The sequence below is a fragment of the Ambystoma mexicanum genome, chromosome 8 (genome assembly GCF_040938575.1).
Source record: "Ambystoma mexicanum isolate Mex_15411 chromosome 8, UKY_AmexF1_1, whole genome shotgun sequence".
Lineage (NCBI taxonomy): Eukaryota > Metazoa > Chordata > Amphibia > Caudata > Ambystomatidae > Ambystoma > Ambystoma mexicanum.
Genome location: NC_090929.1, coordinates 598,574,347 through 598,597,658, shown reverse-complemented (window position 1 = coordinate 598,597,658; position 23,312 = coordinate 598,574,347).

Below are 23,312 nucleotides of genomic sequence, written 5' to 3'. Positions count from 1 at the left end.
ACCCCCTAAAGTCCAGAAAATGTTGGTGGCCCAAAAACATTGTGAGAGAGCTCTGAATGTCCCAAAAACATTTGCAGCCTGAAAGGGGCATTAACCCAAATCCTAGACCACTGAAATTACCAAAAATATTTCTGGCACGAAAAATGCATCCTACACCCCTGAAAGTTCAGAAAATGTTAGCAGCCCAAAAAAGGCCTTAAAATGCATCTTAGGCCTGCAAAAATGTTGAAATGTTTGGATGCCCAAAAAAGGGGTTTACAGGCATCGTAGACCCCATAAAGTCCAGAATATGTCGGTGGCCCAAAAACGGTGTGAGAGAGCTCTGAATCTCCCAAAAACATGTGCAGTCTGAAAAGGACATTAACCCGCATGCTAGACCCCTGAAATTCCCAAAAATATTTTTGGCACGAAAAATGCATCCTACAACCCTGAAAGTTCAGAATATGTCAGCATTCCAAAAAAGGCATTAAAATGCATCTTAGGCCTGAAAAAATGTTGAAATCTTTGGAGGCCCAAAAAAGGGGTTTACAGGCATCGTAGACCCCCTAAAGTCTGGAAAATGATGGTGGCCCAAAAACATTGTGAGAGATCTCTGAATGTCCCAAAAACATTTACAGCCTGAAAGGGGCATTAACCCGCATCCTAGACCACTGAAATTCCCAAAAATATTTTTGGTACGAAAAATGCATCCTACCCCCCTGAAAGTACAGAATATGTTAGCAGCCCAAAAAAGGCCTTAAATGCATTTTAGGCCTGAAAAAATGTTGAAATCTTTGGAGGCCCAAAAAAGGGGTTTACAGGCATCGTAGACCCCCTAAAGTCTGGAAAATGTTGGTGGCCCAAAAACATTGTGAGAGATCTCTGAATGTCCCAAAAACATTCACAGCCTGAAAGGGGCATTAACCCACATCCTAGACCACTGTAATTCTCCAAAATATTTTTGCCACGAAAAATGCATCCTACATCCCCGAAAGTACAGAATATGTTAGCAACCCAAAAAAGGCCTTAAAATGCATCTTAGGCCGGCAAAAATGTTGAAATCTTTGGAGGCCCAAAAAAGGGGTTTACAGGCATCGTAGACCACCTAAAGTCCAGAAAATGTTGGTGGCCCAAAAGCAGTGTGAGAGAGCTCAGAATGTCCCAAAAGCATTTGCAGCTTGAAAGGGGCATTAACCCGCATCCTAGACCACTGAAATTCCCAAAAATATTTTTGGCACGAAAAATGCATCCTACATCCCCGAAAGTACAGAATATGTTAGCAGCCAAAAAAAGCCCTTAAAATGCATCTTAGGCCGGCAAAAATGTTGAAATCTTTGGAGGCCCAAAAAAGGGGTTTACAGACATCGTAGACCCCCTAAAGTCCAGAAAATGTTGGTGGCCCAAAAACATTGTGAGAGAGCTCTGAATGTCCCAAAAACATTTGCAGCCTGAAAGGGGCATTAACCCAAATCCTAGACCACTGAAATTCCCAAAAATATTTTTGGCACGAAAAATGCATCCTAAACCCCTGAAAGTACAGAATATGTTAGCAGCCCAAAAAAGGCCTTAAATGCAATTTAGGCCTGCAAAAATGTTGAAATGTTTGGAGGCCCAAAAAAAAGGTTTACCGGCATCGTAGACCCCCTAAAATCCAGAAAATGTTGGTGGCCCAAAGACATTGTGAGAGAGCTCTGAATGTCCCAAAAACATTAGCAGCCCAAAAGGGGCATTAACCCAAATCCTAGACCACTGAAATTACCAAAAATATTTCTGGCACGAAAAATGCATCCTACACCCCTGAAAGTTCAGAAAATGTTAGCAGCCCAAAAAAGGCCTTAAAATGCATCTTAGGCCTGCAAAAATGTTGAAATGTTTGGAGGCCCAAAAAAGGGGTTTACAGGCATCTTAGACCCCCTAAAGTTCAGAAAATGTTGGTGGCCCAAAAACAGTGTGAGAGAGCTCTGAATGTCCCAAAAGCATTTGCAGCCTGAAAGGGGCATTAACCCACATCCTAGACCACTGAAATTCCCAAAACAAAAATATTTTTGCCACGAAAAATGGATCCTACAACCCCGAAAGCACAGAATATGTTAGCAGCCCAAAAAAGGCCTTAAAATGCATCTTAGGCCTGCAAAAATGTTGAAATCTTTGGAGGCCCAAAAAAGGGGTTTACAGGCATCGTAGACCACCTAAAGTCCATAAAATGTTGGTGGCCCAAAAGCAGTGTGAGAGAGCTCGGAATGTCCCAAAAGCATTTGCAGCTTGAAAGGGGCATTAACCTGCATCCTAGACCACTGAAATTCCCAAAAATATTTTTACCACGAAAAATGCATCCTACCCCCCTGAAAGTACAGAATATGTTAGCAGCCCAAAAAAGGCCTTAAATGCATTTTAGGCCTGCAAAAATGTTGAAATGTTTGGAGGCCCAAAAAAAAGGTTTACAGGCATCGTAGACCCCCTAAAGTCCAGAAAATGTTGGTGGCCCAAAAACATTGTGAGAGAGCTCTGAATGTCCCAAAAACATTTGCAGCCTGAAAGGGGCATTAACCCGCATCCTAGACCACTGAAATTACCAAAAATATTTCTGGCACGAAAAATGCATCCTACACCCCTGAAAGTTCAGAAAATGTTAGCAGCCCAAAAAGGCCTTAAAATGCATCTTAGGCCTGCAAAAATGTTGAAATGTTTGGATGCCCAAAAAAGGGGTTTACAGGCATCGTAGACCCCATAAAGTCCAGAATATGTCGGTGGCCCAAAAACGGTGTGAGAGAGCTCTGAATCTCCCAAAAACATTTGCAGTCTGAAAAGGACATTAACCCGCATGCTAGACCCCTGAAATTCCCAAAAATATTTTTGGCACGAAAAAATGCATCCTACAACCCTGAAAGTTCAGAATATGTCAGCATTCCAAAAAAGGCCTAAAATGCATCTTAGGCCTGAAAAAATGTTGAAATCTTTGGAGGCCCAAAAAAGGGGTTTACAGGCATCGTAGACCCCCTAAAGTCTGTAAAATGTTGGTGGCCCAAAAACATTGTGAGAGATCTCTGAATGTCCCAAAAACATTTGCAGCCTGAAAGGGGCATTAACCCACATCCTAGACCACTGTAATTCTCCAAAATATCTTTGCCACGAAAAATGCATCCTACATCCCCGAAAGTACAGAATATGTTAGCAGCCCAAAAAAGGCCTTAAAATGCATCTTAGGCCGGCAAAAATGTTGAAATTTTTGGAGGCCCAAAAAAGGGGTTTACAGGCATCGTAGATCACCTACAGTCCAGAAAATGTTGGTGGCCCAAAAGCAGTGTGAGAGAGCTTGGAATGTCCCAAAAGCATTTGCAGCTTGAAAGGGGCATTAACCCGCATCCTAGACCACTGAAATTCCCAAAAATATTTTTGGCACGAAAAATGCATCCTACCCCCCTGAAAGTACAGAATATGTTAGCAGCCCAAAAAAGGCCTTAAATGCATTTTAGGCCTGCAAAAATGTTGAAATGTTTGGAGGCCCAAAAAAAAAGGTTTACAGGCCCAAAAAAAAGGTTTACAGGCATCGTAGACCCCCTAAAGTCCAGAAAATGTTGGTGGCCCAAAAACATTGTGAGAGAGCTCTGAATGTCCCAAAAACATTTGCAGCCTGAAAGGGGCATTAACCCAAATCCTAGACCACTGAAATTACCAAAAATATTTCTGGCACGAAAAATGCATCCTACACCCCTGGAAGTTCAGAAAATGTTAGCAGCCCAAAAAGGCCTTAAAATGCATCTTAGGCCTGCAAAAATGTTGAAATGTTTGGATGCCCAAAAAAGGGGTTAACAGGCATCGAAGACCCCTAAAGTCCAGAATATGTCGGTGGCCCAAAAACGGTGTGAGAGAGCTCTGAATCTCCCAAAAACATTTGCAGTCTGAAAAGGACATTAACCCGCATGCTAGACCCCTGAAATTCCCAAAAATATTTTTGGCACGAAAAATGCATCCTACAACCCTGAAAGTTCAGAATATGTCAGCATTCCAAAAAAAGACATTAAAATGCTTCTTAGGCCTGAAAAAATGTTGAAATCTTTGGAGGCCCAAAAAAGGGGTTTACAGGCATCGTAGACCCCCTAAAGTCTGGAAAATGATGGTGGCCCAAAAACATTGTGAGAGATCTCTGAATGTCCCAAAAACAATTACAGCCTGAAAGGGGCATTAACCCGCATCCTAGACCACTGAAATTCCCAAAAATATTTTTGGTACGAAAAATGCATCCTACCCCCCTGAAAGTACAGAATATGTTAGCAGCCCAAAAAAGGCCTTAAATGCAATTTAGGCCTGCAAAACAGTTGAAATGTTTGGAGGCCCAAAAAAAAGGTTTACCGGCATCGTAGACCCCCTAAAGTCCAGAAAATGTTGGTGGCCCAAAGACATTGTGAGAGAGCTCTGAATGTCCCAAAAACATTAGCAGCCCAAAAGGGGCATTAACCCAAATCCTAGACCACTGAAATTACCAAAAATATTTTTCGCACGAAAAATGCATCCTACACCCCTGAAAGTTCAGAAAATGTTAGCAGCCCAAAAAAGGCCTTAAAATGCATCTTAGGCCTGAAAAAATGTTGAAATGTTTGGATGCCCAAAAAAGGGGTTTACAGGCATCTTAGACCCCCTAAAGTTCAGAAAATGTTGGTGGCCCAAAAACAGTGTGAGAGAGCTCTGAATGTCCCAAAAGCATTTGCAGCCTGAAAGGGGCATTAACCCACATCCTAGACCACTGAAATTCCCAAAACAAAAATATTTTTGCCACGAAAAATGGATCCTACAACCCCGAAAGTACAGAATATGTTAGCAGCCCAAAAAAGGCCTTAAAATGCATCTTAGGCCTGCAAAAATGTTGAAATCTTTGGAGGCCCAAAAAAGGGATTTACAGGCATCGTAGACCCCCTAAAGTCTGTAAAATGTTGGTGGCCCAAAAACATTGTGAGAGAACTCTGAATGTCCCAAAAGCATTTGCAGCTTGAAAGGGGCATTAACCCGCATCCTAGACCACTGAAATTACCAAAAATATTTCTGGCACAAAAAAATGCATCCTACACCCCTGAAAGTTCAGAAAATGTTAGCAGCCCAAAAAGGCCTTAAAATGCATCTTAGGCCTGCAAAAATGTTGAAATGTTTGTATGCCCAAAAAGGGGTTTACAGGCATCGTAGACCCCCTAAAGTCCAGAATATGTCGGTGGCCCAAAAACGGTGTGAGAGAACTCAGAATCTCCCAAAAACATTTGCAGTCTGAAAAGGACATTAACCCGCATGCTAGACCCCTGAAATTCCCAAAAATATTTTTGGCACGAAAAATGCATCCTACAACCCTGAAAGTTCAGAATATGTCAGAATTCCAAAAAAGGCCTTAAAATGCATCTTAGGCCTGAAAAAATGTTGAAATCTTTGGAGGTCCAAAAAAGGGGTTTACAGGCATCGTAGGCCCCCTAAAGTCTGGAAAATGTTGGTGGCCCAAAAACATTGTGAGAGATCTCTGAATGTCCCAAAAACATTTACAGCCTGAAAGGGGCATTAACCCACATCCTAAACCACTGTAATTCTCTAAAATATTTTTGTCACGAAAAATGCATCCTACACCCCTGAAAGTTCAGAAAATGTTAGCAGCACAAAAAAGGCCTTAAAATGCATCTTAGGCCTGCAAAAATGTTGAAATCTTTGGAGGCCCAAAAAAAAGGTTTACAGGCATCGTAGACCCCCTAAAGTCCAGAAAATGTTGGTGGCCCAAAGACATTGTGAGAGAGCTCTGAATGTCCCAAAAACATTTACAGCCTGAAAGGGGCATTAACCCAAATCCTAGACCACTGAAATTACCAAAAATATTTCTGGCACGAAAAATGCATCCTACACCCCTGAAAGTTCAGAAAATGTTAGCAGCCCAAAAAAGGCCTTAAAATGCATCTTAGGCCTGCAAAAATGTTGAAATGTTTGGATGCCCAAAAAAGGGGTTTACAGGCAACTTAGACCCCCTAACGTTCAGAAAATGTTGGTGGCCCAAAAACAGTGTGAGAGAGGTCTGAATGTCCCAAAAGCATTTGCAGCCTGAAAGGGGCATTAACCCACATCCTAGACCACTGAAATTCCCAAAACAAAAATATTTTTGCCACGAAAAATGGATCCTACAACCCCGAAAGCACAGAATATGTTAGCAGCCCAAAAAAGGCCTTAAAATGCATCTTAGGCCTGCAAAAATGTTGAAATCTTTGGAGGCCCAAAAAAGGGGTTTACAGGCATCGTAGACCCCCTAAAGTCCATAAAATGTTGGTGGCCCAAAAGCAGTGTGAGAGAGCTCGGAATGTCCCAAAAGCATTTGCAGATTGAAAGGGGCATTAACCTGCATCCTAGACCACTGAAATTCCCAAAAATATTTTTGGCACGAAAAATGCATCCTACCCCCCTGAAAGTACAGAATATGTTAGCAGCCCAAAAAAGGCCTTAAATGCATTTTAGGCCTGCAAAAATGTTGAAATGTTTGGAGGCCCAAAAAAAAGGTTTACAGGCATCGTAGACCCCCTAAAGTCCAGAAAATGTTGGTGGCCCAAAAACATTGTGAGAGAGCTCTGAATGTCCCAAAAACATTAGCAGCCCAAAAGGGGCATTAACCCAAATCCTAGACCACTGAAATTACCAAAAATATTTCTGGCACGAAAAATGCATCCTACACCCCTGAAAGTTCAGAAAATGTTAGCAGCCCAAAAAGGCCTTAAAATGCATCTTAGGCCTGCGAAAATGTTGAAATGTTTGGATGCCCAAAAAAGGGGTTAACAGGCATCGAAGACCCCCTAAAGTCCAGAATATGTCGGTGGCCCAAAAACGGTGTGAGAGAGCTCTGAATCTCCCAAAAACATTTGCAGTCTGAAAAGGACATTAACCCGCATGCTAGACCCCTGAAATTCCCAAAAATATTTTTGGCACGAAAAATGCATCCTACAACCCTGAAAGTTCAGAATATGTCAGCATTCCAAAAAAGGCATTAAAATGCATCTTAGGCCTGAAAAAATGTTGAAATCTTTGGAGGTCCAAAAAAGGGGTTTACAGGCATCGTAGGCCCCCTAAAGTCTGGAAAATGTTGGTGGCCCAAAAACATTGTGAGAGATCTCTGAATGTCCCAAAAACATTTACAGCCTGAAAGGGGCATTAACCCACATCCTAGACCACTGTAATTCTCTAAAATATTTTTGTCACAAAAAATGCATCCTACACCCCTGAAAGTTCAGAAAATGTTAGCAGCACAAAAAAGGCCTTAAAATGCATCTTAGGCCTGCAAAAATGTTGAAATCTTTGGAGGCCCAAAAAAAAGGTTTACAGGCATCGTAGACCCCCTAAAGTCCAGAAAATGTTGGTGGCCCAAAGACATTGTGAGAGAGCTCTGAATGTCCCAAAAACATTTACAGCCTGAAAGGGGCATTAACCCAAATCCTAGACCACTGAAATTACCAAAAATATTTCTGGCACGAAAAATGCATCCTACACCCCTGAAAGTTCAGAAAATGTTAGCAGCCCAAAAAAGGCCTTAAAATGCATCTTAGGCCTGCAAAAATGTTGAAATGTTTGGATGCCCAAAAAAGGGGTTTACAGGCAACTTAGACCCCCTAAAGTTCAGAAAATGTTGGTGGCCCAAAAACAGTGTGAGAGAGGTCTGAATGTCCCAAAAGCATTTGCAGCCTGAAAGGGGCATTAACCCACATCCTAGACCACTGAAATTCCCAAAACAAAAATATTTTTGCCACGAAAAATGGATCCTACAACCACGAAAGCACAGAATATGTTAGCAGCCCAAAAAAGGCCTTAAAATGCATCTTAGGCCTGCAAAAATGTTGAAATCTTTGGAGGCCCAAAAAAGGGGTTTACAGGCATCGTAGACCCCCTAAAGTCCATAAAATGTTGGTGGCCCAAAAGCAGTGTGAGAGAGCTCGGAATGTCCCAAAAGCATTTGCAGATTGAAAGGGGCATTAACCTGCATCCTAGACCACTGAAATTCCCAAAAATATTTTTGGCACGAAAAATGCATCCTACCCCCCTGAAAGTACAGAATATGTTAGCAGCCCAAAAAAGGCCTTAAATGCATTTTAGGCCTGCAAAAATGTTGAAATGTTTGGAGGCCCAAAAAAAAGGTTTACAGGCATCGTAGACCCCCTAAAGTCCAGAAAATGTTGGTGGCCCAAAAACATTGTGAGAGAGCTCTGAATGTCCCAAAAACATTAGCAGCCCAAAAGGGGCATTAACCCAAATCCTAGACCACTGAAATTACCAAAAATATTTCTGGCACGAAAAATGCATCCTACACCCCTGAAAGTTCAGAAAATGTTAGCAGCCCAAAAAGGCCTTAAAATGCATCTTAGGCCTGCGAAAATGTTGAAATGTTTGGATGCCCAAAAAAGGGGTTAACAGGCATCGAAGACCCCCTAAAGTCCAGAATATGTCGGTGGCCCAAAAACGGTGTGAGAGAGCTCTGAATCTCCCAAAAACATTTGCAGTCTGAAAAGGACATTAACCCGCATGCTAGACCCCTGAAATTCCCAAAAATATTTTTGGCACGAAAAATGCATCCTACAACCCTGAAAGTTCAGAATATGTCAGCATTCCAAAAAAGGCATTAAAATGCATCTTAGGCCTGAAAAAATGTTGAAATCTTTGGAGGTCCAAAAAAGGGGTTTACAGGCATCGTAGGCCCCCTAAAGTCTGGAAAATGTTGGTGGCCCAAAAACATTGTGAGAGATCTCTGAATGTCCCAAAAACATTTACAGCCTGAAAGGGGCATTAACCCACATCCTAGACCACTGTAATTCTCTAAAATATTTTTGTCACAAAAAATGCATCCTACACCCCTGAAAGTTCAGAAAATGTTAGCAGCACAAAAAAGGCCTTAAAATGCATCTTAGGCCTGCAAAAATGTTGAAATCTTTGGAGGCCCAAAAAAAAGGTTTACAGGCATCGTAGACCCCCTAAAGTCCAGAAAATGTTGGTGGCCCAAAGACATTGTGAGAGAGCTCTGAATGTCCCAAAAACATTTACAGCCTGAAAGGGGCATTAACCCAAATCCTAGACCACTGAAATTACCAAAAATATTTCTGGCACGAAAAATGCATCCTACACCCCTGAAAGTTCAGAAAATGTTAGCAGCCCAAAAAAGGCCTTAAAATGCATCTTAGGCCTGCAAAAATGTTGAAATGTTTGGATGCCCAAAAAAGGGGTTTACAGGCAACTTAGACCCCCTAAAGTTCAGAAAATGTTGGTGGCCCAAAAACAGTGTGAGAGAGGTCTGAATGTCCCAAAAGCATTTGCAGCCTGAAAGGGGCATTAACCCACATCCTAGACCACTGAAATTCCCAAAACAAAAATATTTTTGCCACGAAAAATGGATCCTACAACCACGAAAGCACAGAATATGTTAGCAGCCCAAAAAAGGCCTTAAAATGCATCTTAGGCCTGCAAAAATGTTGAAATCTTTGGAGGCCCAAAAAAGGGGTTTACAGGCATCGTAGACCCCCTAAAGTCCATAAAATGTTGGTGGCCCAAAAGCAGTGTGAGAGAGCTCGGAATGTCCCAAAAGCATTTGCAGATTGAAAGGGGCATTAACCTGCATCCTAGACCACTGAAATTCCCAAAAATATTTTTGGCACGAAAAATGCATCCTACCCCCCTGAAAGTACAGAATATGTTAGCAGCCCAAAAAAGGCCTTAAATGCATTTTAGGCCTGCAAAAATGTTGAAATGTTTGGAGGCCCAAAAAAAAGGTTTACAGGCATCGTAGACCCCCTAAAGTCCAGAAAATGTTGGTGGCCCAAAAACATTGTGAGAGAGCTCTGAATGTCCCAAAAACATTAGCAGCCCAAAAGGGGCATTAACCCAAATCCTAGACCACTGAAATTACCAAAAATATTTCTGGCACGAAAAATGCATCCTACACCCCTGAAAGTTCAGAAAATGTTAGCAGCCCAAAAAGGCCTTAAAATGCATCTTAGGCCTGCGAAAATGTTGAAATGTTTGGATGCCCAAAAAAGGGGTTAACAGGCATCGAAGACCCCCTAAAGTCCAGAATATGTCGGTGGCCCAAAAACGGTGTGAGAGAGCTCTGAATCTCCCAAAAACATTTGCAGTCTGAAAAGGACATTAACCCGCATGCTAGACCCCTGAAATTCCCAAAAATATTTTTGGCACGAAAAATGCATCCTACAACCCTGAAAGTTCAGAATATGTCAGCATTCCAAAAAAGGCATTAAAATGCATCTTAGGCCTGAAAAAATGTTGAAATCTTTGGAGGCCCAAAAAAGGGGTTTACAGGCATCGTAGACCCCCTAAACTTTGGAAAATGTTGGTGGCCCAAAAACATTGTGAGAGATCTCTGAATGTCCCAAAAACATTTACAGCCTGAAAGGGGCATTAACCCGCATCCTAGACCACTGAAATTCCCAAAAATATTTTTGGTCCGAAAAATGCATCCTACCCCCCTGAAAGTACAGAATATGTTAGCAGCCCAAAAAAGGCCTTAAATGCATTTTAGGCCTGAAAAAATGTTGAAATCTTTGGAGACCCAAAAAAGGGGTTTACAGGCATCGTAGACCCCCTAAAGTCTGGAAAATGTTGGTGGCCCAAAAACATTGTGAGAGATCTCTGAATGTCCCAAAAACATTTACAGCTTGAAAGGGGCATTAACCCGCATCCTAGACCACTGAAATTCCCAAAAATATTTTTGGCACGAAAAATGCATCCTACATCCCCGAAAGTACATAATATGTTAGCAGCCAAAAAAAGGCCTTAAAATGCATCTTAAGCCGGCAAAAATGTTGAAATCTTTGGAGGCCCAAAAAAGGGGTTTACAGACATCGTAGACCCCCTAAAGTCCAGAAAATGTTGCTGGCCCAAAAACATTGTGAGAGAGCTCTGAATGTCCCAAAAACATTTGCAGCCTGAAAGGGGCATTAACCCAAATCCTAGACCACTGAAATTCCCAAAAATATTTTTGGCACGAAAAATGCATCCTAAACCCCTGAAAGTACAGAATATGTTAGCAGCCCAAAAAAGGCCTTAAATGCAATTTAGGCCTGCAAAAATGTTGAAATGTTTGGAGGCCCAAAAAAAAGGTTTACCGGCATCGTAGACCCCCTAAAGTCCAGAAAATGTTGGTGGCCCAAAGACATTGTGAGAGAGCTCTGAATGTCCCAAAAACATTTGCAGCCTGAAAGGGGCATTAACCCACATCCTAGACCACTGAAATTCCCAAAACAAAAATATTTTATCCACGAAAAATGGATCCTACAACCCCGAAAGCACAGAATATGTTAGCAGCCCAAAAAAGACCTTAAAATGCATCTTAGGCCTGCAAAAATGTTGAAATCTTTGGAGGCCCAAAAAAGGGGTTTACAGGCATCGTAGACCCCCTAAAGTCTGTAAAATGTTGGTGGCCCAAAAACATTGTGAGAGATCTCTGAATGTCCCAAAAACATTTACAGCCTGAAAGGGGCATTAACCCACATCCTAGACCACTGTAATTCTCCAAAATATTTTTGCCACGAAAAATGCATCCTACATCCCCGAAAGTACAGAATATGTTAGCAGCCCAAAAAAGGCCTTAAAATGCATCTTAGGCCTGAAAAAATGTTGAAATCTTTGGAGGCCCAAAAAAGGGGTTTACAGGCACCGTAGACCACCTAAAGTCCATAAAATATTGGTGGCCCAAAAGCAGTGTGAGAGAGCTCGGAATGTCCCAAAAGCATTTGCAGCTTGAAAGGAGCATTAACCTGCATCCTAGACCACTGAAATTCCCAAAAATATTTTTGGCACGAAATATGCATCCTACCCCCCTGAAAGTACAGAATATGTTAGCAGCCCAAAAAAGGCCTTAAATGCATTTTAGGCCTGCAAAAATGTTGAAATGTTTGGAGGCCCAAAAAAAAGGTTTACAGGCATCGTAGACCCCCTAAAGTCCAGAAAATGTTGGTGGCCCAAAAACATTGTGAGAGAGCTCTGAATGTCCCAAAAACATTTGCAGCCTGAAAGGGGCATTAACCCAAATCCTAGACCACTGAAATTACCAAAAATATTTCTGGCACGAAAAATGCATCCTACACCCCTGAAAGTTCAGAAAATGTTAGCAGCCCAAAAAGGCCTTAAAATGCATCTTAGGCCTGCAAAAATGTTGAAATGTTTGGATGCCAAAAAAGGGGTTAACAGGAATCGAAGACCCCTAAAGTCCAGAATATGTCGGTGGCCCAAAAACGGTGTGAGAGAGCTCTGAATCTCCCAAAAACATTTGCAGTCTGAAAAGGACATTAACCCGCATGCTAGACCCCTGAAATTCCCAAAAATATTTTTGGCACGAAAAATGCATCCTACAACCCTGAAAGTTCAGAATATGTCAGCATTCCAAAAAAGGCATTAAAATGCATCTTAGGCCTGAAAAAATGTTGAAATCTTTGGAGGCCCAAAAAAGGGGTTTACAGGCATCGTAGACCCCCTAAAGTCCAGAAAATGTTGCTGGCCCAAAAACATTGTGAGAGAGCTCTGAATGTCCCAAAAACATTTGCAGCCTGAAAGGGGCATTAACCCAAATCCTAGACCACTGAAATTCCCAAAAATATTTTTGGCACGAAAAATGCATCCTAAACCCCTGAAAGTACAGAATATGTTAGCAGCCCAAAAAAGGCCTTAAATGCAATTTAGGCCTGCAAAAATGTTGAAATGTTTGGAGGCCCAAAAAAAAGGTTTACCGGCATCGTAGACCCCCTAAAGTCCAGAAAATGTTGGTGGCCCAAAGACATTGTGAGAGAGCTCTGAATGTCCCAAAAACATTTGCAGCCTGAAAGGGGCATTAACCCACATCCTAGACCACTGAAATTCCCAAAACAAAAATATTTTATCCACGAAAAATGGATCCTACAACCCCGAAAGCACAGAATATGTTAGCAGCCCAAAAAAGGCCTTAAAATGCATCTTAGGCCTGCAAAAATGTTGAAATCTTTGGAGGCCCAAAAAAGGGGTTTACAGGCATCGTAGACCCCCTAAAGTCTGTAAAATGTTGGTGGCCCAAAAACATTGTGAGAGATCTCTGAATGTCCCAAAAACATTTACAGCCTGAAAGGGGCATTAACCCACATCCTAGACCACTGTAATTCTCCAAAATATTTTTGCCACGAAAAATGCATCCTACATCCCCGAAAGTACAGAATATGTTAGCAGCCCAAAAAAGGCCTTAAAATGCATCTTAGGCCTGAAAAAATGTTGAAATCTTTGGAGGCCCAAAAAAGGGGTTTACAGGCACCGTAGACCACCTAAAGTCCATAAAATATTGGTGGCCCAAAAGCAGTGTGAGAGAGCTCGGAATGTCCCAAAAGCATTTGCAGCTTGAAAGGAGCATTAACCTGCATCCTAGACCACTGAAATTCCCAAAAATATTTTTGGCACGAAATATGCATCCTACCCCCCTGAAAGTACAGAATATGTTAGCAGCCCAAAAAAGGCCTTAAATGCATTTTAGGCCTGCAAAAATGTTGAAATGTTTGGAGGCCCAAAAAAAAGGTTTACAGGCATCGTAGACCCCCTAAAGTCCAGAAAATGTTGGTGGCCCAAAAACATTGTGAGAGAGCTCTGAATGTCCCAAAAACATTTGCAGCCTGAAAGGGGCATTAACCCAAATCCTAGACCACTGAAATTACCAAAAATATTTCTGGCACGAAAAATGCATCCTACACCCCTGAAAGTTCAGAAAATGTTAGCAGCCCAAAAAGACCTTAAAATGCATCTTAGGCCTGCAAAAATGTTGAAATGTTTGGATGCCAAAAAAGGGGTTAACAGGAATCGAAGACCCCTAAAGTCCAGAATATGTCGGTGGCCCAAAAACGGTGTGAGAGAGCTCTGAATCTCCCAAAAACATTTGCAGTCTGAAAAGGACATTAACCCGCATGCTAGACCCCTGAAATTCCCAAAAATATTTTTGGCACGAAAAATGCATCCTACAACCCTGAAAGTTCAGAATATGTCAGCATTCCAAAAAAGGCATTAAAATGCATCTTAGGCCTGAAAAAATGTTGAAATCTTTGGAGGCCCAAAAAAAGGGTTTACAGGCATCGTAGACCCCCTAAAGTCTGGAAAATGATGGTGGCCCAAAAACATTGTGAGAGATCTCTGAATGTCCCAAAAACATTTACAGCCTGAAAGGGGCATTAACCCGCATCCTAGACCACTGAAATTCCCAAAAATATTTTTGGTACGAAAAATGCATCCTACCCCCCTGAAAGTACAGAATATGTTAGCAGCCCAAAAAAGGCCTTAAATGCATTTTAGGCCTGAAAAAATGTTGAAATCTTTGGAGGCCCAAAAAAGGGGTTTACAGGCATCGTAGACCCCCTAAAGTCTGGAAAATGTTGGTGGCCCAAAAACATTGTGAGAGATCTCTGAATGTCCCAAAAACATTTACAGCCTGAAAGGGGCATTAACCCACATCCTAGACCACTGTAATTCTCCAAAATATTTTTGCCACAAAAAATGCATCCTACATCCCCGAAAGTACAGAATATGTTAGCAGCCCAAAAAAGGCCTTAAAATGCATTTTAGGCCGGCAAAAATGTTGAAATCTTTGGAGGCCCAAAAAAGGGGTTTACAGGCATCGTAGACCCCCTAAAGTCCAGAAAATGTTGGTGGCCCAAAAACATTGTGAGAGAGCTCTGAATGTCCCAAAAACATGTGCAGCCTGAAAGGGGCATTAACCCAAATCCTAGACCACTGAAATTCCCAAAAATATTTTTGGCACGAAAAATGCATCCTAAACCCCTGAAAGTACAGAATATGTTAGCAGCCCAAAAAAGGCCTTAAATGCAATTTAGGCCTGCAAAAATGTTGAAATGTTTGGAGGCCCAAAAAAAAGGTTTACCGGCATCGTAGACCCCCTAAAGTCCAGAAAATGTTGGTGGCCCAAAGACATTGTGAGAGAGCTCTGAATGTCCCAAAAACATTAGCAGCCCAAAAGGGGCATTAACCCAAATCCTAGACCACTGAAATTACCAAAAATATTTCTGGCACGAAAAATGCATCCTACACCCCTGAAAGTTCAGAAAATTTTAGAAGCCCAAAAAAGGCCTTAAAATGCATCTTAGGCCTGCAAAAATGTTGAAATGTTTGGATGCCCAAAAAAGGGGTTTACAGGCATCTTAGACCCCCTAAAGTTCAGAAAATGTTGGTGGCCCAAAAACAGTGTGAAAGAGCTCTGAATGTCCCAAAAGCATTTGCAGCCTGAAAGGGGCATTGACCCACATCCTAGACCACTGAAATTCCCAAAACAAAAATATTTTTGCCACGAAAAATGGATCCTACAACCCCGAAAGTACAGAATATGTTAGCAGCCCAAAAAAGGCCTTGAAATGCATCTTAGGCCTGCAAAAATGTTGAAATCTTTGGAGGCCCAAAAAAGGGGTTTACAGGCATCGTAGACCCCCTAAAGTCTGTAAAATGTTGGTGGCCCAAAAACATTGTGAGAGATCTCTGAATGTCGCAAAAGCATTTGCAGCTTGAAAGGGGCATTAACCCGCATCCTAGACCACTGAAATTACCAAAAATATTTCTGGCACGAAAAAATGCATCCTACACCCCTGAAAGTTCAGAAAATGTTAGCAGCCCAAAAAGGCCTTAAAATGCATTTTAGGCCTGCAAAAATGTTGAAATGTTTGTATGCCCAAAAAAGGGGTTTACAGGCATCGTAGACCCCCTAAAGTCCAGAATATGTCGGTGGCCCAAAAACGGTGTGAGAGAGCTCTGAATCTCCCAAAAACATTTGCAGTCTGAAAAGGACATTAACCCGCATGCTAGACCCCTGAAATTCCCAAAAATATTTTTGGCACGAAAAATGCATCCTACAACCCTGAAAGTTCAGAATATGTCAGAATTCCAAAAAAGGCCTTAAAATGCATCTTAGGCCTGAAAAAATGTTGAAATCTTTGGAGGTCCAAAAAAGGGGTTTACAGGCATCGTAGGCCCCCTAAAGTCTGGAAAATGTTGGTGGCCCAAAAACATTGTGAGAGATCTCTGAATGTCCCAAAAACATTTACAGCCTGAAAGGGGCATTAACCCACATCCTAGACCAATGTAATTCTCCAAAATATTTTTGCCACGAAAAATGCATCCTACACCCCTGAAAGTTCAGAAAATGTTAGCAGCACAAAAAAGGCCTTAAAATGCATCTTAGGCCTGCAAAAATGTTGAAATCTTTGGAGGCCCAAAAAAGGGGTTTACAGGCATCGTAGACCCCCTAAAGTCTGTAAAATGTTGGTGGCCCAAAAACATTGTGAGAGATCTCTGAATGTCCCAAAAACATTTACAGCCTGAAAGGGGCATTAACCCACATCCTAGACCACTGTAATTACCAAAAATATTTCTGGCACGAAAAATGCATCCTACACCCCTGAAAGTTCAGAAAATGTTAGCAGCCCAAAAAGGCCTTAAAATGCATTTTAGGCCTGCAAAAATGTTGAAATGTTTGGATGCCCAAAAAAGGGGTTAACAGGCATCGTAGACCCCATAAAGTCCAGAATATGTCGGTGGCCCAGAAACGATGTGAGAGAGCTCTGAATCTCCCAAAAACATTTGCAGTCTGAAAAGGACATTAACCCGCATGCTAGACCCCTGAAATTCCCAAAAATATTTTTGGCACGAAAAATGCATCCTACAACCCTGAAAGTTCAGAATATGTCAGCATTCCAAAAAAGGCCTTAAAATGCATCTTAGGCCTGAAAAAATGTTGAAATCTTTGGAGGCCCAAAAAAGGGGTTTACAGGCATCGTAGACCCCCTAAAGTCTGGAAAATGTTGGTGGCCCAAAAACATTGTGAGAGAGCTCTGAATGTCCCAAAAACATTTGCAGCCTGAAAGGGGCATTAACCCAAATCCTAGACCACTGAAATTCCCAAAAATATTTTTGGCACGAAAAATGCATCCTAAACCCCTGAAAGTACAGAATATGTTAGCAGCCCAAAAAAGGCCTTAAATGCAATTTAGGCCTGCAAAAATGTTGAAATGTTTGGAGGTCCAAAAAAAAGGTTTACCGGCATCGTAGACCCCCTAAAGTCCAGAAAATGTTGGTGGCCCAAAAACAGTGTGAGAGAGGTCTGAATGTCCCAAAAGCATTTGCAGCCTGAAAGGGGCATTAACCCACATCCTAGACCACTGAAATTCCCAAAACAAAAATATTTTTGCCACGAAAAATGGATCCTACAACCCCGAAAGCACAGAATATGTTAGCAGCCCAAAAAGGCCTTAAAATGCATCTTAGGCCTGCAAAAATGTTGAAATCTTTGGAGGCCCACAAAAGGGGTTTACAGGCATCGTAGACACCCTAAAGTCCATAAAATGTTGGTGGCCCAAAAGCAGTGTGAGAGAGCTCGGAATGTCCCAAAAGCATTTGCAGCTTGAAAGGGGCATTAACCTGCATCCTAGACCACTGAAATTCCCAAAAATATTTTTGGCACGAAAAATGCATCCTACCCCCCTGAAAGTACAGAATATGTTAGCAGCCCAAAAAAGGCCTTAAATGCATTTTAGGCCTGCAAAAATGTTGAAATGTTTGGAGGCCCAAAAAAAAGGTTTACAGGCATCGTAGACCACCTAAAGTCCAGAAAATGTTGGTGGCCCAAAAACATTGTGAGAGAGCTCTGAATGCCCCAAAAACATTTGCAGCCTGAAAGGGGCATTAACCCAAATCCTAGACCACTGAAATTACCAAAAATATTTCTGGCACGAAAAATGCATCCTACACCCCTGAAAGTTCAGAAAATGTTAGCAGCCCAAAAAGGCCTTAAAATGCATCTTAGGCCTGCAAAAATGTTGAAATGTTTGGATGCCCAAAAAAGGGGTTAACAGGCATCGAAGACCCCCTAAAGTCCAGAATATGTCGGTGGCCCAAAAACGGTGTGAGAGAGCTCTGAATCTCCCAAAAACATTTGCAGTCTGAAAAGGACATTAACCCGCATGCTAGACCCCTGAAATTCCCAAAAATATTTTTGGCACGAAAAATGCATCCTACAACCCTGAAAGTTCAGAATATGTCAGCATTCCAAAAAAGGCATTAAAATGCATCTTAGGCCTGAAAAAATGTTGAAATCTTTGGAGGCCCAAAAAAGGGGTTTACAGGCATCGTAGACCCCCTAAAGTCTGGAAAATGTTGGTGGCCCAAAAACATTGTGAGAGATCTTTGAATGTCCCAAAAACATTTACAGCCTGAAAAGGGCATTAACCCGCATCCTAGACCACTGAAATTCCCAAAAATATTTTTGGTACGAAAAATGCATCCTACCCCCCTGAAAGTACAGAATATGTTAGCAGCCCAAAAAAGGCCTTAAATGCATTTTAGGCCTGAAAAAATGTTGAAATCTTTGGAGGCCCAAAAAAGGGGTTTACAGGCATCGTAGACCCCCTAAAGTCTGTAAAATGTTGGTGGCCCAAAAACATTGTGAGAGATCTCTGAATGTCCCAAAAACATTTACAGCCTGAAAAGGGCATTAACCCACATCCTAGACCACTGTAATTCTCCAAAATATTTTTGCCACGAAAAATGCATCCTACATCCCCGAAAGTACAGAATATGTTAGCAGCCCAAAAAAGGCCTTAAAATGCATCTTAGGCCGGCAAAAATGTTGAAATCTTTGGAGGCCCAAAAAAGGGGTTTACAGGCATCGTAGACCACCTAAAGTCCATAAAATGTTGGTGGCCCAAAAGCAGTGTGAGAGAGCTCGGAATGTCCCAAAAGCATTTGCAGCTTGAAAGGGGCATTAACCTGCATCCTAGACCACTGAAATTCCCAAAAATATTTTTGGCACGAAAAATGCATCCTACCCCCCTGAAAGTACAGAATATGTTAGCAGCCCAAAAAAGGCCTTAAATGCATTTTAGGCCTGCATAAATGTTGAAATGTTTGGAGGCCCAAAAAAAAGGTTTACAGGCATCGTAGACCCCCTAAAGTCCAGAAAATGTTGGTGGCCCAAAAACATTGTGAGAGAGCTCTGAATGTCCCAAAAACATTTGCAGCCTGAAAGGGGCATTAACCCAAATCCTAGACCACTGAAATTACCAAAAATATTTCTGGCACGAAAAATGCATCCTACACCCCTGAAAGTTCAGAAAATGTTAGCAGCCCAAAAAGGCCTTAAAATACATCTTAGGCCTGCAAAAATGTTGAAATGTTTGGATGCCCAAAAAAGGGGTTTACAGGCATCGTAGACCCCCTAAAATCTGGAAAATGATGGTGGCCCAAAAACATTGTGAGAGATCTCTGAATGTCCCAAAAACATTTACAGCCTGAAAGGGGCATTAACCCGCATCCTAGACCACTGAAATTCCCAAAAATATTTTTGGTACGAAAAATGCATCCTACCCCCCTGAAAGTACAGAATATGTTAGCAGCCCAAAAAAGGCCTTAAATGCATTTTAGGCCTGAAAAAATGTTGAAATCTTTGGAGGCCCAAAAAAGGGGTTTACAGGCATCGTAGACCCCCTAAAGTCTGTAAAATGTTGGTGGCCCAAAAACATTGTGAGAGATCTCTGAATGTCCCAAAAACATTTACAGCCTGAAAGGGGCATTAACCCACATCCTAGACCACTGTAATTCTCCAAAATATTTTTGCCACGAAAAATGCATCCTACATCCCCGAAAGTACAGAATATGTTAGCAGCCCAAAAAAGGCCTTAAAATGCATCTTAGGCCGGCAAAAATGTTGAAATTTGTGGAGGCCCAAAAAAGGGGTTTACAGGCATCGTAGACCACCTAAAGTCCAGAAAATGTTGGTGGCCCAAAAACGGTGTGAGAGAGCTCTGAATCTCCCAAAAAAATGTGCAGTCTGAAAAGGACATTAACCCGCATGCTAGACCCCTGAAATTCCCAAAAATATTTTTGGCACGAAAAATGCATCCTACAACCCTGAAAGTTCAGAATATGTCAGCATTCCAAAAAAGGCATTAAAATGCATCTTAGGCCTGAAAAAATGTTGAAATCTTTGGAGGCCCAAAAAAGGGGTTTACAGGCATCGTAGACCCCCTAAAGTCTGGAAAATGATGGTGGCCCAAAAACATTGTGAGAGATCTCTGAATGTCCCAAAAACATTTACAGCCTGAAAGGGGCATTAACCCGCATCCTAGACCACTGAAATTCCCAAAAATATTTTTGGTACGAAAAATGCATCCTACCCCCCTGAAAGTACAGAATATGTTAGCAGCCCAAAAAAGGCCTTAAATGCATTTTAGGCCTGAAAAAATGTTGAAATCTTTGGAGGCCCAAAACAGGGGTTTACAGGCATCGTAGACCCCCTAAAGTCTGGAAAATGTTGGTGGCCCAAAAACATTGTGAGAGATCTCTGAATGTCCCAAAAACATTTACAGCCTGAAAGGGGCATTAACCCACATCCTAGACCACTGTAATTCTCCAAAATATTTTTGCCACGAAAAATGCATCCTACATCCCCGAAAGTACAGAATATGTTAGCAGCCCAAAAAAGGCCTTAAAATGCATCTAAGGCCGGCAAAAATGTTGAAATATTTGGAGGCCCAAAAAAGGGGTTTACAGGCATCGTAGACCACCTAAAGTCCATAAAATGTTGGTGGCCCAAAAGCAGTGTGAGAGAGCTCGGAATGTCCCAAAAGCATTTGCAGCTTGAAAGGGGCATTAACCTGCATCCTAGACCACTGAAATTCCCAAAAATATTTTTACCACGAAAAATGCATCCTACCCCCCTGAAAGTACAGAATATGTTAGCAGCCCAAAAAAGGCCTTAAATGCATTTTAGGCCTGCAAAAATGTTGAAATGTTTGGAGGCCCAAAAAAAAGGTTTACGGGCATCGTAGACCCCCTAAAGTCCAGAAAATGTTGGTGGCCCAAAAACATTGTGAGAGAGCTCTGAATGTCCCAAAAACATTTGCAGCCTGAAAGGGGCATTAACCCAAATCCTAGACCACTGAAATTACCAAAAATATTTTTGGCACGAAAAATGCATCCTACAACCCTGAAAGTTCAGAAAATGTTAGCAGCCCAAAAAGGCCTTAAAATGCATCTTAGGCCTGCAAAAATGTTGAAATCTTTGGAGGCCCAAAAAAGGGGTTTACAGGCATCGTAGACCCCCTAAAGTCTGTAAAATGTTGGTGGCCCAAAAACATTGTGAGAGATCTCTGAATGTCCCAAAAACATTTACAGCCTGAAAGGGGCATTAACCCACATCCTAGACCACTGTAATTACCAAAAATATTTCTGGCACGAAAAATGCATCCTACACCCCTGAAAGTTCAGAAAATGTTAGCAGCACAAAAAAGGCCTTAAAATGCATCTTAGGCCTGCAAAAATGTTGAAATGTTTGGATGCCCAAAAAAGGGGTTAACAGGCATCGTAGACCCCATAAAGTCCAGAATATGTCGGTGGCCCAAAAACGGTGTGAGAGAGCTCTGAATCTCCCAAAAACATTTGCAGTCTGAAAAGGACATTAACCCGCATGCTAGACCCCTGAAATTCCCAAAAATATTTTTGCCACGAAAAATGGATCCTACAACCCCGAAAGCACAGAATATGTTAGCAGCCCAAAAAAGGCCTTAAAATGCATCTTAGGCCTGCAAAAATGTTGAAATCTTTGGAGGCCCAAAAAAGGGGTTTACAGGCATCGTAGACCCCCTAAAGTCCATAAAATGTTGGTGGCCCAAAAGCAGTGTGAGAGAGCTCGGAATGTCCCAAAAGCATTTGCAGCTTGAAAAGGGCATTAACCCAAATCCTAGACCACTGAAATTCCCAAAAATATTTTTGGCACGAAAAATGCATCCTACCCCCCTGAAAGTACAGAATATGTTAGCAGCCCAAAAAAGGCCTTAAATGCATTTTAGGCCTGCAAAAATGTTGAAATGTTTGGAGGCCCAAAAAAGGGGTTAACAGGCATCAAAGACCCCCTAAAGTCCAGAATATGTCGGTGGCCCAAAAACGGTGTGAGAGAGCTCTGAATCTGCCAAAAACATTTGCAGTCTGAAAAGGACATTAACCCGCATGCTAGACCCCTGAAATTCCCAAAAATATTTTTGGCACGAAAAATGCATCCTACAACCCTGAAAGTTCAGAATATGTCAGCATTCCAAAAAAGGCATTAAAATGCATCTTAGGCCTGAAAAAATGTTGAAATCTTTGGAGGCCCAAAAAAGGGGTTTACAGGCATCGTAGACCCCCTAAAGTCTGGAAGATGTTGGTGGCCCAAAAACATTGTGAGAGATCTCTGAATGTCCCAAAAACATTTACAGCCTGAAAGGGGCATTAACCCACATCCTAGACCACTGTAATTCTCCAAAATATTTTTGCCACGAAAAATGCATCCTACATCCCCGAAAGTACAGAATATGTTAGCAGCCCAAAAAAGGCCTTAAAATGCATCTTAGGCCGGCAAAAATGTTGAAATCTTTGGAGGCCCAAAAAAGGGGTTTACAGGCATCGTAGACCACCTAAAGTCCAGAAAATGTTGGTGGCCCAAAAGCAGTATGAGAGAGCTCAGAATGTCCCAAAAGCATTTGCAGCTTGAAAGAGGCATTAACCCGCATCCTAGACCACTGAAATTCCCAAAAATATTTTTGGCACGAAAAATGCATCCTACATCCCCGAAAGTACAGAATATGTTAGCAGCCAAAAAAAGGCCTTAAAATGCATCTTAGGCCGGCAAAAATGTTGAAATCTTTGGAGGCCCAAAAAAAGGGTTTACAGACATCGTAGACCCCCTAAAGTCCAGAAAATGTTGGTGGCCCAAAAACATTGTGAGAGAGCTCTGAATGTCCCAAAAACATTTGCAGCCTGAAAGGGGCATTAACCCAAATCCTAGACCTCTGAAATTCCCAAAAATATTTTTGGCACGAAAAATGCATCCTAAACCCCTGAAAGTACAGAATATGTTAGCAGCCCAAAAAAGGCCTTAAATGCAATTTAGGCCTGCAAAAATGTTGAAATGTTTGGAGGCCCAAAAAAAAGGTTTACCGGCATCGTAGACCCCCTAAAGTCCAGAAAATGTTGGTGGCCCAAAGACATTGTGAGAGAGCTCTGAATGTCCCAAAAACATTAGCAGCCCAAAAGGGGCATTAACCCAAATCCTAGACCACTGAAATTACCAAAAATATTTCTGGCACGAAAAAATGCATCCTACACCCCTGAAAGTTCAGAAATTGTTAGCAGCCCAAAAAAGGCCTTAAAATGCATCTTAGGCCTGCAAAAATGTTGAAATGTTTGGATGCCCAAAAAAAGGGGCTTACAGGCATCTTAGACCCCCTAAAGTTCAGAAAATGTTGGTGGCCCAAAAACAGTGTGAGAGAGCTCTGAATGTCCCA